Here is a 19,603-nt window from a genome sequence, read left to right as displayed (position 1 = left end):
AAATAATTTTTTAAAAATCGCTACATAAATAAATAAAAAAAATTCCCTAATAAATTCATTTTTTGGAAATAAAAAAAACAATAAAAGTGCACATATTTGGTATCACCGCGTCCGTAACGACCCACCCTATAAAACTGTCCCATTAGTTAACCCCTTTAGTGAACCCCTTAAAAAGTAAAAATAAAAAATGAAGAAAAAAATAATGATTTATTATCATACCACCGAACAAAAAGTGCAATAACGCGCGATCAAAAAGACGCGTATAAATATCCATGGTACCGCTGAAAACGTCATCTTATCCCGCAAAAAACGAGCCACCATACAGCATCATTAGCGAAAAAATAAAAAAGTTATAGCTCGCAGAATAAAGCGATGCAAAAATAATTATTTTTTATATAAAATTGTTTTTATTGCATAAAAGCACCAAAACATAAAAAAATGACATAAATGAGGTATCGCTGTAACCATACTGACCCGAAGACTAAAACCGCCTTATCAATTTTACCGCATGCGGAACGGTGTAAACGCACCCCCCAAAAGAAATTCTTGAAATGCTGGTTTTTATTCATTCTGCGTCCCAAAAATCGGAATAAAAAGCGATAAAAAAAGTCATGTGCCCGAAAATGGTACCAGTAAAAACGTCAACTCGTCCCGCAAAAAATAAGACCTCACATGACTCTGTGCGTCAAAATACGGAAAAATTATAGGTCTGAAAATGTGGTGATGCAAAAACTATTTTTACAATAAAAAGCGTCTTTTAGCGTGCGACAGCTGCCAAAAATAAAAACCCGCCATAAATAGTAAATCAAACCCCCATTATCACCCCCTTAGTTAGGGAAAAATAATAAAATTTAAAAAAAAATGTATTTATTTCCATTTTCCCATTAGGGTTAGGGCTAGGGTTAGGGCTGAGATTAGGGTTAGGGGTGTGTTGGGGTTAGGGGTGTGTTGGGGTTAGGGTTGGGTTAGAATTTGGGGGTTTCTACTGTTAGGGCACATCAGGTGCTCTCCAAACGCAACATGGCGTCTGATCTCAATTCCAGCCAATTCTGCGTTGAAAAAGTCAAATGGTGCTCCTTCCCTTCCAACCTCTGCCATGCGCCCAAACAGTGGTTTACCCCCACATATGAGGTATCAGCCTACTCAGGACAAATTGCAAAACAACTTTTGGGGTCCAATTTCTCCTGTTACCCTTAGAAAAATAAAAAATTGTGGGCAAAAATATCATTTTTGTGGAAAAAAAATATGATTTTTTTATTTTCGCGCCCGGACGTTATAAACTTCTGTGAAGCACTTGGGGGTTCAAAGTGCTCACCACACATCTAGATAAGTTCCGTAGGGGGGTCTAGTTTCCAAAATGGGGTCACTTCTGGGGGTTTCTATTGTTTAGGTACATCAGGGGTTCTGCAAACGCGACATGACACCAGCAGACCATTCCATCAAAGTCTGCATTCCAAAATGTCACTACTTCCCTTCCGAGCCCTGACATGTGCCCATACAGTAGTTTTCTCCCACATATGGGGTATCAGGGTACTCAGTACATATTGGACAACAACTTTTGGGGTCCAATTTCTCCTGTTACCCTTGGGAAAATAAAAAAAATTGGGGATTAAAAGATCATGTTTGTGGAAAAAATATGATTTTTTTATTTTCACACCCGGGCGTTATAAGCTTCTATGAAGCACTGGGGGGTTCAAAGTGCTCACCACACATCTAGATAAGTTCCTTAGGGGATCTAGTTTCCAAAATGGGGTCACGTGTGGGGGGTTTCCACTGTTTAGTTACATTAGGAGCTCTCCAAAGGCAACATGACACCAGCAGACCATTCCATCAAAGTTTGCATTCCAAAACGTCACTACTTCCCATCCGAGCCCCGACGTGTGCCCATACAGTAGTTTTCTCCCACATATGGGGTATTAGGGTACTCAGGACAAATTGGACAACAACTTTTGGGGTCCAATTTCTCCTGTTACCCTTGGGAAAATAAAAAAATTTGGGGACTAAAAGATCATGTTTGTGAAAAAATATGATTTTTTTTATTTTCATCCCTGGGCGTTATAAGCTTCTATGAAGCACTGGGGGGTTCAAAGTGCTCACCACACATCTAGATAAGTTCATTAGAGGGTCTAGTTTCCAAAATGGTGTCATTTGTGGGGGTTTTCCACTGTTTTGGTACATCAGGGGCTTTCCAAACTCGACATGGTGTCCGATCTCAATTCCAGCCAAAAAAGTCAAATGGCGGTGCTTCCCTTCCAAGCTCTGCCATGCGCCCAAATAGTCATTTGCACCTACATATGGGGTATCAGCTTACTCAGGACAAATTGCACAATAACTTTTAGGGTCCTATTACCCTTGGGAAAGAAAATTGGGGGTGAAAAGATCATTTTTGTGGAAAAAATATGATTTTTTAATTGTACGGCTGTACGTTATAAACTTCTGTGAAGCCCTTGTGAGTTCAAAGTTCTCACCACATATCTAGATAAGTTCCTTGGGGGGTCTAGTTTCCAAAATGGGGTCACTTGTGGGGGTTTCCACTGTTTCGGTACATCAGGGGCTCTCCAAGCGTGACATGGCGTCCGATCTGAATTCCAGCCAATTTTGCATTGAAAAAGTCAAACGGCGCTCCTTCCCTTCTGAGCTCTGCCATGCGCCGAAACAGTGGTTCCCCCCACATATCAGGTATCAGCGTACTCAGGACAAATTGCACAATAACTTTTGCAGTCTAATTTCTCCTGTTACCCTTGGTCAAATTAAAAAAATTGGACCTGAAGTACATTTTTTTGTGAAAAAAAGTTAAATGTTAATTTTTTTTTAAACATTCAAAAAATTCCTGTGAAGCACCTGAAGGGTTAATAAACTTCTTGAATGTGGTTTTCAGCACCTTGAGAGGTGCAGTTTTTAGAATGGTGTCACTTTTGGGGATTTTCTATCATATAGACCCCTTAAAGTGACTTCAAATGTGATGTGGTCCGTAAAAATAAAATGGTGTTGCAAAAATGAGAAATCGCTGGTTAACTTTTAACCCTTATAACTTCCTAACGAAAAAAAGATTTTGGTTCCAAAATTGTGCTGATGTAAAGTAAACATGTGGGAAATGTTACTTATTAATTTTTTTGTGTGCCGTATCTCTGTGATTTAAGGGCATAAAAATTCAAAGTTGGAAAATTGCGAAATTTTCAAAATTTTCGCCAAATTTCCATTTTTTTCACAAATAAACACAAGTTATTTGAATGAAACTTTACCATTAACATGAAGTATAATATGTCACGAGAAAACACTGTCAGAATCACCGGGATCCATGGAAGCGTAAAGTTATTACCTCATAAAGGGACAGTGGTCAGAATTGTAAAAATTGGCCAGGTCATGAACGTGCAAACCACCCTTGGGGGTAAAGGGGTTAAAGTACCTTTTTCTCTGAAACACTGCAACATTTCAGAGTCAAATATTCCTAGCTGTGTTCATACAGCCAGAGTCTGATACATACCGTACTGTCCATGGATTGGGCTGCACACTACAGCTGTCAGGTTCACTTTAAGCCTACCTTTATGACCGTGGCTTGTATCCTTGTGATACACGAACTGCATCTGTAAAAAAAATTCCTATCTGACTCCACATACCCCACTGAGACTAGTTCCCTGGATATAACCTGTAAAATTATATTTTTCAGGAAAGGCATCCAAGCCTTTCTTGTACTTTTTAAGTGAATCAACAATTACAATATCATCGTGGCAGAGAGCTCCACAGTCTCACTGCTCTTACAGCAAAGAATCTCAGTCTGTGATTAGGATTAAACTTTCTTTCCTCTACACTAAGAGGATGCCCCCTTATCATTGTTGCAGGCATAGGTGTAGTGTAAAAAGAGTATTAGAAAGATCTCTGTACTGTGCCTTCATACATTTGAACATTAACAACACCCCACTTTTAACCTATCTGAGAGTGTTCCATAATAACCAGCCTCTGTTTCTTCTCACTGAGACAGTTAATTAATTTCACATATTTTCCCCTAATTACATTCTATCTATCAGCCTTTTTATGTGGCAGTGTATCAAATGACTTTTAAAAGTCCAGATAGACAACATCCATGGTGTTACCCTGGACCAGTCTGGAACTTATTTCCTCATGTAATCTAATAAGATATGTTTGACAGGACCGGTCCCTCATACACCCATATGGATGTTGGGTCATGTGGTTATTCTTATAGAAAACCCTCAAAGATTTTGCCCACGGAAGCTAGACTTACCTATAATTTCCATGCTCAGATTTTGTCTCCTTTTTAAATATTGGCTGCACATTTCCTATGCGCCAGTCCTGTAGTAAAGACCCTGTTATTATTATTATTATTATGCATTTATATAGCGCCATTTATTCCATGGCGCTTTACATGTGAAAAGGGGAAATATAGACAATTATAATAAACATGTGTAAGACAAGGGACGCACAAGTACATAAGGAGAGGGGACCCTGCCCGCGAGGGCTCACAGTCTACAGGGATGGGTGAGGATATAGTAGGAGAGGGTAGAGCAGGTCGTGCGGTGGTTCACTAGACCGAGGATCATTGCAGGCTGTAGGCTTGTCGGAATAGGTGGGTCTTCAGGTTCTTCTTGAAGGGTTCCGTTGATGGTGAGAGTCTGATGTGTTGCGGCAGAGAGTTCCAGAGTATGGGGGAAGCACGGGAGAAGTCTTGTATGCGGTTGTGGGAAGAAGAGATAAGGGGGAGTAGAGAAGGAGATCTTGAGATGATCGAAGGTTGCGTGCGGGTAGGTACCTAGAGATCATGTCACAGATGTATGGAGGAGACAGGTTGTGGATGGCTTTGTATGTCATGGTTAGGGTTTTGAATTGGAGCCTCTGGGCAATAGGAAGCCAGTGAAGGGCCTGGCATAGGGGGGCGGCTGGGGAATAGCGGGGAAACAGGTGGATTAGTCAGGCAGCAGAGTGTAGGATGGACTGGAGCGGAGCCAGAGTGCTAGAGGGAGACCAGAGAGTAGGAGGTTGCAGTAGGCGAGGCGGGAGATAAGAGCATGCACTAGTGTTTTTGTGGTTTCGTGGTTGAGGAATGAGCGGATCCGGGAAATATTTTTGAGTTTGAGGCGGCAGGAGGAGGCGAGAGCTTGGATATGTGGTTTGAAAGAGAGCGCAGAGTCGAGGATCACCCCAAGGGATTATTATGGAATCATTGAATATTAGAAAGGTAATTGTCTTTTATTATTATCAAACTCATGTTTACTTTCCTTTTATTATTCTTTGTCTTTTCCTTTATTTCTAGTCATAGAGATTTTACATTTTCGTTGGCCTCACATATACAGTCATGGCTGAAAGTGTTGGCACCCTTGAAATTGCTCCAGAAAATAAAGTATTTCTCCCAGAAAATTATTGCAATTAAATATGTTGTGTTATATACATGTTTATTTCTTTTGTGTATATTTGAACAGCACAAAAAAAAACAGAGAAAAAAAGGCAAATTGAACAAAATTTAACACAAACCCCCCCTAAAAAGGGCCGGACAAAATTGTGGGTAACCAACTTTGTTTCAAGCATGTGATGCTCATTCAAACTCACGTTTGGCAAGTAACAGGTGTGGGCAATATGAAAATCTCACCTGAAACCAGATAAAAAAAAGGGAGAAGTTGGCTCAGTCTTTGCATCGTTTGTTTGTGTTTGCCACACTAAGCATGGAGAACAGAAAGAGGATAAGAGAACTGAAGACTTGAGGACTAAAAGTTTGAAAAATATCAACAATCTCTATCTTACAAGTCCATCTCCAGAGATCTTGATGTTCCTTTGTCCATGATGCGCAACATAATCAAAGAAGTTTAAAAACAATGGCATTGTAGCTAATCCCCATGGACGTGGATGGTTAGGAAAAATTGATGAAAGGTTGCATGGCAAAATAATTTGGATGGTGGATAGCAGCCCAAATCAAATTACAAACAAATTCAAGCTGTCCTTTAGGCTCAGGGTGCATCAGAGTCAGCACAAACTTTCTACATTTGAATGAAATGAAAAGCTATGGCAGGAGACCCAGGAGGACCCCACTACTGACATAGAAACATAAAGAAAGCTAGAATGCAGTTTGCCAAAATTTATATAAGTCAAAATCCTTCCTGGAAAGCATCTTGTGGACAGATGAGACCAAGATAGAGTTGTTTGGTATACCACATCATTCTACTGTTTACCGAAAACAGGATGAGGAAGAATAGAACACAAGACCTTCAGTCAAATATAATGGAGATTCAAAGATGTTTTGGTGCCTCCTCCACTGTGTGCTTTGACTGTGTGCAAGGCATGATGAAATCTGAAGATTACCAAAGGATTTTAGGTCGCAATGTAGTGCCCAGTGTCAGAAAGCTGGGTTTGAGTCCTAGGTCATTGGTCTTCCAGTTAGACAAAGATCCCAAACATACTTCAAGAAGCTCCCAGAAATTGATGAAAACAAAGCTCTAGAGACTTCTGAACTGGTCAGCCATGAGTCTGTTTCTAAATCTCATTGAATACCTGTAGCGAGATCTTAAAGGGAATCTGTCACCCTTTTTTTTGACTATCAGCTGCCGGCATTGACATCAGGTGCTTATCTACAGCATTCTGTAATGCTGTAGATAAATCCCCGATGTAACCTGAAAGATAAGAAAAACACATTAGATTATACTTACCGGAGGGGGCGATCCGGTCCGATGGGTGTCACTGTCTGGTGCCTCCCATCTTCTAGCGATGCCATCCTCTTCTTTCCTTCCTGTCCTGGCTCCGGCGCAGGCATACTGCTCTGCCCTGTTGAGGGCAGAGCAGAGTCCTGCAGTGTGCAGGCGTCGGGAGAGGTCTGGCGCCTGTCCACTGCAGTATTCTGCTCTGCCCTCAACAGGGCAGAGCAGTGCGCCTGCGCCGAAGCCACGACAGGAAGGAAAGAAGAGAATGGCATTGTATGTAGATGGGAGGCATCGGACCGGACTGCCACACCCATCAGACCGGACCGCCCCCTCCGGTGAGTATAATCTAATGTGTTTTTCTTATCTTTCAGGTTACATCGGGGGCTTATCTACAGCATTACAGAATGCTGTAGTTATCTAAGCCCCTGATGTCAATGCCGGCAGCTGATAGGCAAAGAAAAGGGTGACAAGCTTCTCTTTAAAATTGCTGTTGGGAGAAGACAGCCTTCAAATATGTTACACCTGGAGCCGTTTGTAAAAGAAGAGTGGTCCAAAATTACAGTTGAGAGGTGTAAGAAGCTTGTTGATAGTTATAGGAAGCGATTGATTGCAGTTATTTATTCCAAAAGGGGTACAACCAAATATTAAGTTGAGGGTGCCAACAATTTTGTGTGCATTTACCAACAATTTTGTCTGGCTCATTTATGAGGTTTTGTGTGAAAGGATGTACAATGTGCCTTTTTTTCTTTTTATTTGTGTTGTTACAATACATGCAAAGGAAATAAACATGTATTTAACAAAATATGTGCAATTGCAACAATTTTCTGGAACAATATCAAGGGTGCCGACAGTTTTGGCATGACTGTATTATCATGCTGAATGGACATTAGAGGTGATTTTACATATAAATATACCCCTCCCCCTCGCTTATTTGTACGGTCATTCCTGAACAGACTGTTGCCCTGTAGATTACCAGCCCAGTCATAGCTCCCATCCCGCCATGTCCCTGCTATCTCCATGATATCATAATGTTCTTTGAAAAACATTCTAATTTTCTTTATCTTGATTGTGAGGTTTCTGGCATTAGTATATATGCACTTTATGCCTGTTCCCATATCTATTCCTCCTCTCTGTATTAACTGTTATCTCACCTCCCCCCAATCCACCCCCATACACGATCCCCACCCCCTGTACTGTAATTGCCCTTCTCTTAGTCCCTAGATTACACACTCCTTCAGGCTATGTGCACACATGCGGAATTTCCATGGAAATTTCCACGGGAATTCTGCAACTCCCTGCCGCGGGAAATACGCGAGAAATCCGCATGCGGAATTCCCATGAAAAACTAGCGTTTTGCAAGCGTAATTTAGCTTGCAGAATGCTAGTGTTTTCCAAGCGATCTGTAGCATTGCTTGGAAAATTGATTGCCAGGTTGGTCACACTCCTCAAACATAGTGTTTGACTAGTGAGACCAACTTTTTACTATGAGGCTGCCTATGCCTCATAGTAAAAATATATAATGTTAAAAACTATAAAAAAAATAAAAAATTGTGATATTCTCACCTTCCGGCATCCCCTTCAGCGTTCCCAGGCCACAACGATGTTTGACTAGTGAGACCAACTTTTTACTATGAGGCTGCCTATGCAGCATCAATAGCAAAAAGATATAATGTTAAAAATAATAATAATAAAAAAAATCGTGTTATTCTCACCTTCCGACGTCCCACGCAGTGTCCCAAGGCCTCAGCAATGCTCGCGGCAAGTCCCGTTCCCAGCGATACCTTGCGACAATGACCCCAGATGACGTAGCGTCACGCGAGACAGCTACATTGTCTTTTGCCTCAGCCTGCTCTGTGACAGCTGTGGGAGGCGCGCATTGACTGACAGCACCTGGCGACTCTGGAGGGCCACCGATATTTCTCCTGGGGACACAGCATCAGGACCCTGAGTAAACTGCATCTGCCTTAGGAAGAAAGCTTAACCCCTTCTCTGCACATTTACATTATCTGCAGTCCAGGCTCTGCCTGTAACCCTTTAGGGGCACTATGTCTCAATCTAAGGAAGCCAAAAGGGCTACTAAGAAGCACACTGCGTTCTTTACCTCTTGTGCCACTTGCAAGACTGCCTTGCCCAGTGCCCAAACTAATCCATTATGCACGGATTGCGACCCGGCTTGTGCTCAAGTGCCATCCGCCGCCGCCACCACAGCGCCCTCTGAATTTAGTCCCCTTGAATGGGCTGCGTCCCTGTCACGGTCTGTGGAGTCACTGACCAAGGCTATAGACTCCCTTCGGGACTCTTTAAGTCAGAGCGTGCCTTTGCCGACCAAGGAGGGCTCTGGCGACAGCTGGGAACCGTCCACCAGCAGGGGTCCTACTCGGTAAAGGGATGGTCAGGTCACTAGAAAGCGGACCCATGACACGTCCCCTAGTCACGCTCGCGCTTCAGCATCTGTGAGCTCTGTCTCTCGCTCTCCCTCTCCTAATGTTCGCAGTGAGCAAGACTCTGAATACGAGTCTGACATGTCAGTACCTCAGAATCCCCCAAATGACCAAGAATCGCTTGATTCTCTTATAGAGTCAGTCAATTCTGAGGTTGGACGAGGAGAGTATTCCTGCTCCAGAACACGTTGTTTCCTTTAAGAAGACTAAACTTGTGCACAGGGTATTTGCCAGCCATCCATAGTTTAAGAGCACTGTCCAGAGACTGTGGTGTAGTGACCACTGTGTCCACTAGGGGGTGCTGTGTGGGTGTCCCAGGTTGGGTGTACAGGCATATCCAGTGTAGTAAGAGGAGTAGGGTGCTAAAGGACCATTATGTATCCCAAGGTGGGTGGCCTTGGGATGAAGGCTTGATTATGTATTGATCAGCAGCGGTACTGCTGATGTTTCTGGGACAATGTGTCAGGGAGAAGCCTTCAGGTGGTTGGTGAGATGGGTGGCACCTGTGAATGGTTGTAGGACTTGCGATGAGGTCATAGCCATGTGATCCGGTGGGCGTGGCTACGGACCATATAAGATGACCAGGGTAGGTCACATGAGTGAATGCCTGGACCCGGTTGGTCCGTATGGAAGGTCTCGTCTAGCTGACGTGCTGGAAGATGTGGCTGCCTTCCTGAGTGCACGTGTGGATGCTGTGAGTAATGGCGATGTGTGTCTGACAGTTCCCTGGAGGGAATGGACGTCTGCAGTGTGGTGAAGCCGCTAAGACGTAACCCAGACACAGGATTGTAACTAAGAGACTGTATAGCCTATTGGCTGTATGAAGCACAGCCTGTCTGACCAGAGGGCTAACAGGAGTAGAGCTCCACTGTGAAGATACCCTGCTGTCTGCTATAAGACTGTTGCATATTGCTTTGGTTAATGATGATTAAACCGCATGGACTATGTTAATGTTTTATGAAAAACCCGTGCCGGACCTGGTTATTTGGCTGCAAAGCGAGTATCCCCAACCCGAATAACAAGCGCTACCTTACAAGACACAGGGACCGGCCACATACAGTAAACGGTTCTCAGGTCAAAAGCCTATTGAGGCTAAATACCCTTTTGCTCCAGAACTAATGAAGGATTGGTTACAGTCCCCTTCTGTGGACCCTCCTATATCTTGTCTTGCTTTCAAAACTCTTCTATCCATTTCTGAAGGTCCTTCAGTCAGAAATTCCTCTGATTGTCAAATTGACTACCTTGCTCGCTCAGTTTTTGAAGCTTCAGGAGCGTCACTCTTTCCATCTTTCACGGCGACTTGGGTGGCTAAGGCTATGGCCGCTTGTGCAGAAGTGTTAGTTACTGCCATCCAGGATAGCAACCTTCGGAAGCAGCCAGTCTCGCCAGTCAGATAGTTCACGCAGGAGACTTTGTAGTGGACACTTCTTTAGATGCCGCCAATTGCGCTGCACAGGCAGCCGCAAATGCAGTCTCCATTAGAAGGGCCCTATGGCTCCGCGAGTGGCGGGCGGACTCCACTTCCAAAAGATCGTCGACTTCTCTGCCTTATTAAACTGGTCGCCTATTTGGAGAGAAACTGGATCAGCTCATTTCTGATGCTACCGGGGGGAGAGTAAATTCCTTCCCCAACAAAGGCTCGTCCGGCCGTTTTGGAATCTACAGCCAACTCGTTTTCGGCCTTTTCGCAACAATTCCAGTTGGTCCTCCACAACCTTCTCTTCTGGATCAGGTCGGCCCCCGTGTGGAGACAGAGGTTCCCAGGTCTCATACAGACCTAACCGCTCCTGGAAACCCAGACCAAGGACATCTGGAACTAGGGGAGCCAGATCCCATAGATTCTCTAAACAGTGACTTGTTGCGGTATCCGGCGGACACCGACAAAGTAGGCAGTCATCTACTTTCGTTCAGTCAGGCCTGGCTCGCGGTTGTCCACGACGAGTGGGTCAGAGAGCTGGTGTCCTCTGGACACAAAATAGAGTTCTCTTCCCCCCCTCTGACACGTTTTTTCCGGTCCTCACCTCCCAAAGCAAAGACAACAGCTTTCCTTCGGGCCGTTCATGCGCTGCAAAGGGACAAAGTCATTATTCTGGTCCCTCAGGACGAAAGGTTCAAGGGTTTTTATTCAAACATTTTTGTGGTTCCAAAGAAGGATGGAACGATGTGGCTCATACTGGACCTCAAGCTGGTAAATCATTTTGGCAAGGTATGGCGATTCAGAATGGAATCTCTCCGTTCAGTCGTCGCCTCCATGGAAAGAGGAGAGTTCCTAGCATCCATCGATATCAAGGATGCTTACCATCATATCCCAATTTGTCCATCCCACCAGCAGTTCCTGCGCTTCGCAATTTGCAAGGAACACTTCCAGTTCGTTGCTTTGCCTTTCGGACTCGCCACCGCCCCCAGAGTCTTTACCAAGGTGTATTGCCAACTGTTTAGCAATGAGGTTCGGATATGGCTTTAAAGAAGGCACCACTTGGATATGACACAATTTTATTATACAATGATTAATTTAAATGATAAAAACACAAAATTAATGGAATATATGACAATGATATAGCAATTACGGAAATAGAAAATAGTATGATATTGCATATACTTATATATATTCAGACTACAAAGGTTTCGGTACATATACTCACATCAGAAAGAAGAAGAGAAAGAGTCTTCACTAGGGGCATTTACGTCATCTGTCCGGAAATAATTCAGCTGGAGAAGCGGTCAGCGAAGACAGAGAATGCTTCCTAGGATCTACACTGCGAAGTGTCCCCTTACACAGGTCCACAAAAGCTTCTGCCTTCAGTGACTGCTTCACCAGCTTTTATATGCTTTAAACAAAGGTTTACACAATGATCAGAACCCTAGCACAAAATATATATATTTCAGACTACAGTTAAAGAGATCTTTAAGATTGAATACACTATAATGGGTTTCAGGTCGCCACCTATATTCCTGCATCTACATTAGGCTTCCCCAGCCATATTTCTATAGCCTTATGTACAATAATGTGCAATTGTCTATATGCCTGGTCCACGTTTAACCCCCATATGACACAAATATCAGGTGATGCCTTGTCAGTATACTCACACCATTCGCTGCTCTTAAAATTCAAGTAAGTCAACAGCGTACACAAAGGTTAATTCTTTCCAGTAATCAAGATTAAACATACTGTTTCAACAAGCATTGTCTTTTAATATACTCGACATTGTGTCCTGTGGAAACATCACATCAGAAATGCAGCTAATGGTCTGATAAACTCACCACAGACAGAGGTTGAATAAACCTTTATGTTTTACAAGGACAAACAGCAAACATAGATTCTCAAGATTGTCACTGTAACCATTATCTTGTCTGTAATTGTTTGACTAGAAATGCAGCTCTGTCCTGGTCTAAATGCAGTCTGTATATTTCAATATATGGACTCAAAATAGCCATTTTTATATTCACACTACATCCATGCGCCATCGGAGCAGACGCCATAGTTCTGCCGTGGCACCGGTTTCAACTCCCGTACATTTTTCCCTCTCTTACCTTGCTTCCAAGGGTCATCAAGAAAATCAGAGCAGAGGGGGTACCAGTGATCCTAGTCACGCCGGATTGGCTGCGCCGGGCATGGTACGCAGAACTAGTCCAACTTGTCGCCGACATTCCCTGGCGACTTCCAGATCGCATTGATCTACTCTCACAGGGCCCGATTTACCACCAGAACTCCGGGGCCCTGTCGTTGACGGCGTGGCCATTGAATCCTGGATTTTAGCTCAAGCTGGTTTCTCTCAGGAGGTGATCTCCACCATGATTAGTGTTAGGAAGCCCGTGTCCATGCGCATTTATCACCACACCTGGAAAACCTTCTTCTCGTGGTGCAACGACCATGGATGTTCCCCTCTGGTGTTCTCCATTCCTTCCATATTGGAATTCCTATAATCTGGATTAGAGTCAGGTCTCGCGCTTAGCTCGCTCAAAGATCAAATTTCAGCTTTGTCAGTTCTATTCCAACGCAAAATTGCCACCAGATTGAAGGTGAAGACGTTGATTCAGGGAGTTTCCCATATGGCGCCTCCCTATAAAAGTTGGAATCATGGGATCTTAACTTAGTCCTTGGAGCCTTACAGGATGCTCCTTTTGAACCACTGCAGGATGTATCACTACCTTTTCACTCTTGGAAAGTGGTTTTCCTAGTGGCAATTACAGTTAGGTCCATATATTTTTGGACAGAGACAACATTTTTCTAATTTTGGTTCTAGACATTACCACAATGAATTTTAAACAAAACAATTCAGATGCAGTTGAAGTTCAGACTTTCAGCTTTCATTTGAGGGTATCCACATTAAAATTGGATGAAGGGTTTAGGAGTTTCAGCTCCTTAACATGTGCCACCCTGTTTTTAAAGGGACCAAAAGTAATTGGACAATTGACTCCAAGGCTATTTCATGGACAGGTGTTGGCAATCCCTTCGTTATGTCATTCTCAATTAAGCAGATAAGAGGCCTGGAGTTGATATGAGGTGTGGTGCTTGCATTTGGAAGGTTTTGCTGTGAAGGAAACATGCAGTCAAAGAGCTCTCCATGCAGGTGAAACAAGCCATCCTTAAGCTGCAAAAACAGAAAAAACCCATCTGAGAAATTGCTACATTAGGAGTGGCAAAATCTACAGTTTGGTACATCCTGAGAAAGAAAGAAAGCACTGGTGAACTCATCAATGTTAAAAGACCTGGGCATCCATGGAAGACAACAGTGGTGGATGATCGCAGAATAATCTCCATGGTGAAGAGAAAGAGGTCAAAGATCAAAACAATTCAAATGTCAAAGTCATTTCATCTATGGTTGATAAAATCAATTATACCTTTATTTTATTTTGCAGGAACTCTAAAATTGGAACTAAAAAAGGAAATATATATATCTCCAAGAGAAATATATATTTTCTTCTTTTGTCCTGACACCTTCCCTGGTATAATGGTGTGAGTACTGGACTGTGGTCCTTTCATTTTCCTCACAACGCAAGTTCCTTTTTAATTCTCCTCTTTTTCTTCTTTTTTTCCTATTTTAATTCCAATTTTAGAGTTCCTGCAAAATAAAATAAAGGTATAATTGATTTTATCAACCATAGATGAAATGACTTTGACATTTTATGACATTTGAATTGTTTTGATCTTTGACCTCTGTGGTGCATCACATGTCATTTATGGCGCCAAGTTTGAATTGTGAATGTATAAATCTGGAGACAGCTCCCTGTACTCATATGTCATCCCCTGAGGAAGAAGTGTTATACTTCGAAACGCGTAGGGAATAAAGGGTTATTTCATTAACCTGGTTTGGATATGAAATCTGTCTGGCAGCGCACCTAAAAGTCCAAGAATTTATTCCAAAGAATCTATGTTGCGTTCACCGATGTGGACCGTTGGACGTGCAGCAGGCTGACATACCAACTATACAGGCTTGACTCTCTCCTGGAAAGGGTGAGTATAAAAACTTTTATATCATATACGGTTTACCCAGATAAGACCCTATTGCGCTCTTGTTTCAACCTATAGTGTGTACATAATTTATAAGGACATTCCACCTCCCTCTTTGTTATGGTTTCCAATTTGTACCATGACCCCAGGGTCCTCACCAACCCGTCCCAGGGATCAGTCAACCTGATCCGCGATGTGTCAATCTCGAGTGCCAGGAAGACAACACACTGTTCAATGATTCCAGTCCTTGTGACAGATTGTCCTGCCTGTGCCCCTAATAATTGATATTTATATAAAATATATATTTTTCATGCTGTACAAGTATAAATAAAATATATACCGGTAACTATATATAAATTATATGCATGTACATATCACAGACATACTGTACAACAATTGCTTATACATCCCTACGCTCACATCACATATACTGTATATACGTAAAACATGCACACACACTCTTACTCAATTTCAAACTCCTGAACACAAACACACACCTACTTTTTACAAAGGATATCTCAAGGGGTGAGTTGAGAACATGTGTAGAGCTAGGACCTTCCTCAGCCTCCCCTGACCTGCACTGTATTTGTTGGCACCCTTCACTGCACCCTCTCTTTTTCTGCTCTGATTGTCAAGCTGTAAACAGCTCTCGCTGTTGCTTTTTGTACAGTGAGGTACCGTTTATGAGGGTATCTCAATTCAAAGCACTTAGTTGCAGTGTCATCCCCTCTGCGATGACTGATGCTCAACTTGCTTTACGACAGGTACGACCCTAGTACCAGACAGAGTGTCAGGATACCCGAGGGTGAACCCACTGGACCACGGCAACGAACCTCCCCTGGGCGAGTGGGCCAGGAGGACCACCCCCTATACAGGGAGCATTAGGGACAGGCCCAGGGGAAACTATTACCGTGGCAGCTGGTACCCGGGGCAGACACGGTGGACGTAACAGATGGCAGGCAGGACAGCCGGGTAGACTGGCGAAAACAAGAATCAGGAACTACGGAGAGAGCAGAGATACACGCAGGCACGGCTGGAACACAGGAACTTGGGCTGGATGGAGACACAGGCTGGCAAGGCAGGAACACAGGAATACAGGCAGGATGGACACACAGGGTGGCACGGCTGGAACACAGGAATACAGGCAGGATGGAGACACAGGGTGGCACAGCTGGAACACAGGAACTCGAGCAGGACAGAGACACAGGATGGCACGGCTGGAGCGCAGGAGCACAGGCAGGGTGGAGACACAGGCTGACACAGCTGAAACACAGGAGCACAGATAAACGGTGAAGGTAACACAGGGCAGGAGGTAACAGGAGGCTGAAGGAAGGAGTGGGAGGACACAAGCAAGAGTGGGGCCAGAATCACTTAAGGATACAAGTGATGATCAGGCAGCGTCCATAGGAAGAGGCGGCCTGATATAGGAAGGTGAGGAGGTGCTTCCGGGTCAGGGTCCTCCAGATCATAGAGAGGACCGGGAGGAGCGGCTGAGCTTACAAGGGGCGAAGTGCGCATGCGCCGCGAGGCCTGCAGTGTGCGCGTGCCCGAGGAGGAGCAGAGACGCCGCTGTCAGAGCAGGAGAGAGGACGGGGACGCGCCGAGAAGCTGCGGCATGGTAAGTATGATGAGACACGAGGGGCGGCGGTGCGAGCGGTGGCGTGACAGGCGCGAGTGGCGACGTGACACAGAGCCTATGAACAAGAAGAAAAGAAACTTTTCTCTAATTTAAATACCTTTGTTTTTGTTATCATACTGTATATGTATACATAAACTTTGAAATAGTTTATGCAGGCTTTAATATTCTTAAAGGTGTTCTATGAGAAAGAAGAAAATAAAATAAGAAATGAAAATGTCATTATACTGTGGGTATGGAAAGTATTCAGACCTCTTTAAATTTTTCATTCTTTATTTCACTGCAACCAGTTGGTAAATTCAAAAAATTTCATTTTTTTTCTCATTAATCTACACTCTGTGCCCCATCTTGACTGAAAAAAAAACAGGAATGTATAAATGTTTGCAAATTTATTAAAAAAGACACTCATATTTAAGTCACATGCTGTCCATTTCCTTGTGATCCTCCTTGAGATGGTTCTACTCCTTCATAGGATTCCAGCTATGTTTAATTAAACTGATAGGACTTGATTTGTAAAGGCACACACCTGTGTATTTAAGATCTCACAGCTCACAGTGCATGTCAGACCACATGAAAATCATGAAGTCAAAGGAACTGGCCAAGGAGTTCAGAGACAGAATTGTGGCAAGGCACAGATCTGGCCAAGGTTGCAAAAGAGTTTCTGCAGTACTCAATGTTCCTAAGAGCACAGTGGCCTCCATAATCCTTAAATGGAAGAAGATTGGGACCACCAAAAGTCTTCCTAGTCCTGGCCATCCAGCTAAACTGAGCAATCATGGGAGAAGAGTCTTGGAGAGAGAGAGGTAAAGAAAAAACCCCAAGATCACTGTGGCTGAGCTCCACAGATGCAGTAGGGAGATGGGAGAAAGTTCCCCAAAGTCAACTATCATTGCAGCCCTCCACCAGTCTGGCCTTTAAGGTAGAGTGGCCAGACGGAAGCCTCTCCTCAGTGCCAGACATGTGAAAGCCTGCATAGAGTTTGCTAAAAAAAAACACATGAAGGACTCCGAGACCATGAGAAATAATATTCTCTGGTCTGATGAGACGAAGATAGAACTTTTTGGTGATAATTCTAAGTAGTATGTGTGGAGAAAACCAGGCACTGCTCATCACCTGTCCAATACAATCCCAACAGTGAAACATGGTGGTGGCAGTATCATGCTATGGGGGGTTTTCAGCTGCAGAGACAGGATGACTGGTTGCAATTAAAGAAAACATAAATGCGGCCAAGAATAGAGATATCCTGGATGAAAACCTCTTCCAGAGTGCTCTGGACCTCAGACTTCGTCAAAGGTTCACCTTCCAACAAGACAATGACCCTAAGCACACAGCTTAAATAACAAAGGAGTGGCTTCAGAACAACTCTGTGACCATTCTTGACTGGCCCAGCCAGAGCCCTGACTTAAACCCAATTGAGCATCTCTGGAGAGACCTGAAAATGAATGTCCACCAACGTTCACCATCCAACCTGATGGAGCTGGAGAGGATCTGCAAGGAAGAATGGCAGAGGATCCCCCAATCCAGGTGTGAAAAACTTGTTGCATCATTCCCAAGAAGAGTCATGTCTGTACTAGCTCAAAAGGGGGCTTCTACTCAATACTGAGCAAAGGGTGTGAATACTTATGACCATGTGATATTTCAGTATTTCTTTTTTAATAAATTTGCAAAAATTTCTACATTTTTTTCAGTCAAGATGGGGTGCAGAGTGTACATTAATGAAAAAAAAAATGAACTTTTTTGAATTTACCAAATGGCTGCAATGAAACAAAGAGTGAAAAATTTAAAGGGGTCTGCATACTTTCTGTAACCACTGTAGATTCCTCAATATTTCTAATTAGAAAATGAAGATAGTTTTCTTTAAGCAGGTTATCATTATAGAATTAAAATGACGGCCTTGTTACACTAAATGAAACCTGTCCCAGAATGTTAGTATGGATGCCTCTGAGCTTAGGCAGTAGAATGTCTGTAGCCTTCCACTCATGTTCCTGAAGATTTGCTTCCAATGGATATACTTCAATTATAGATCTAGTGAAAAAGTATTGGTATTTTCCAGCCAAGGTTACAAAGCGAAATGCACAAACATGCAGCAGATCCCCTTGGTAGGTAACACAGGTGCATAATACTGATGAAACAACCACTCTCAGCCTACCAATCCACGGAAGGATGATTGCTTAGAATTAAAATTGCACACAGATGAATCATGGCTATACTGATAGTGCTGAGATAAGAACATGCCACTCACTCTGGTGTCCACCATATGTTTCTTATCTAATTCTTGAGATTCCCAGGTTGCTGAAGTAAGAACATGATGTTAACATTGCTGTCCACACTGTCTTTTTATCTAATACTGGACATATTAGGGGTGTTGAGGTAAGAAGAAGTCACTCACACTTCTGTCCCCCCTCTCTTTCTGATCTAATACTGAAATAACCAGAGGTGCTAAGGTTAGAAGAGGCTGCTTACCCTGCTGCCCAACCTGTATTTCCGATATAATACTGGAAATATCAGAAGTGCTGAGAAAAAAATAGACTGCTCATTCTACTCTTCAGCATGCTTTTATGATCTAAAACTGGAAATTCGAGGGGTACTGAGGTAAGATTAGGCCACTGACATTGCTGTCCACCTTATCTATCTGATCGAAGAATTGAGATACCAGGGATGCTGAGATAGAAAGATTCCCTTCACACTGCTGTCCACCCTGTCTTTCTGATCGAATACTACAAATAACAGGGGTGCTGAGGTAAGACTAGACTGCTCACACTGCTGTCTACCTTGTCTATCTGATCTAATACTGGGAATACCAGGACTGCTGAGGTAAGAAGTGGCTGCTCACACTGCTGTCCACAATCTGTATATGATCTAATACCGGAGATACAAGGGGTGCTAAGGTAAGAAGATACCCCTCACACTGCTGTTTACCCTGTCTATGTGATAACTGGGGATACAAGGAGTGCTGAGGTAAGAAGTGGCTTCTCACACTGCTGTCCATCATCTATATCTGATCTTACACCAAAGATACCAGGGGTGCTGAGGTAAGAAGATGCCCCTCACACTGCTGTCCACCCTATCTGTCTGATCTAATATTGGGTATACAAGGAGTGTTGTAGCAAGAAGAGACCATTCACACTGCTGTCCGCCATATTCTGTATGACATGATATGGTTATCTCCAGGTCTCACCTGAGGAGGTTCCTACTACACATGCTCACTGGCATCTGTTGTAACATTCTAGTACAGGTTTCTGTAAGTGTAACAGGATGGCAGACATTTTAATTGTACAGTTAAAGGTATTTAGGAATTTACTTATAGTGATATTTCTTTTAGTTATTTTTTTACTAATCCCAGAGAAATCCGATACGTGAAGAGAAATTAAATAAATGATCTACCAAAATAATCCAATTAATAATCATTTAGAAAAGATGGATTGGGCATATA

At 43.2% G+C, this 19,603-nt stretch overlaps 1 protein-coding gene across 1 annotated transcript in view; it reads left to right on the top strand.

The window, feature by feature from the left end:
* DNAH7 (dynein axonemal heavy chain 7) overlaps positions 1-19,603 on the top strand; it is a 529,416-nt gene that overhangs the window by 430,658 nt on the left and 79,155 nt on the right. The gene's annotated exons all lie outside the window — the stretch shown is intronic.

Source organism: Dendrobates tinctorius, unplaced genomic scaffold (assembly GCF_039654945.1).
Source record: "Dendrobates tinctorius isolate UK_male_01 unplaced genomic scaffold, ASM3965494v1 ptg000150l, whole genome shotgun sequence".
NCBI classification, from domain to species: domain Eukaryota; kingdom Metazoa; phylum Chordata; class Amphibia; order Anura; family Dendrobatidae; genus Dendrobates; species Dendrobates tinctorius.
Note: the sequence above shows the minus strand (reverse complement) of the source record. Positions and strands in the feature narration are given on the sequence as shown.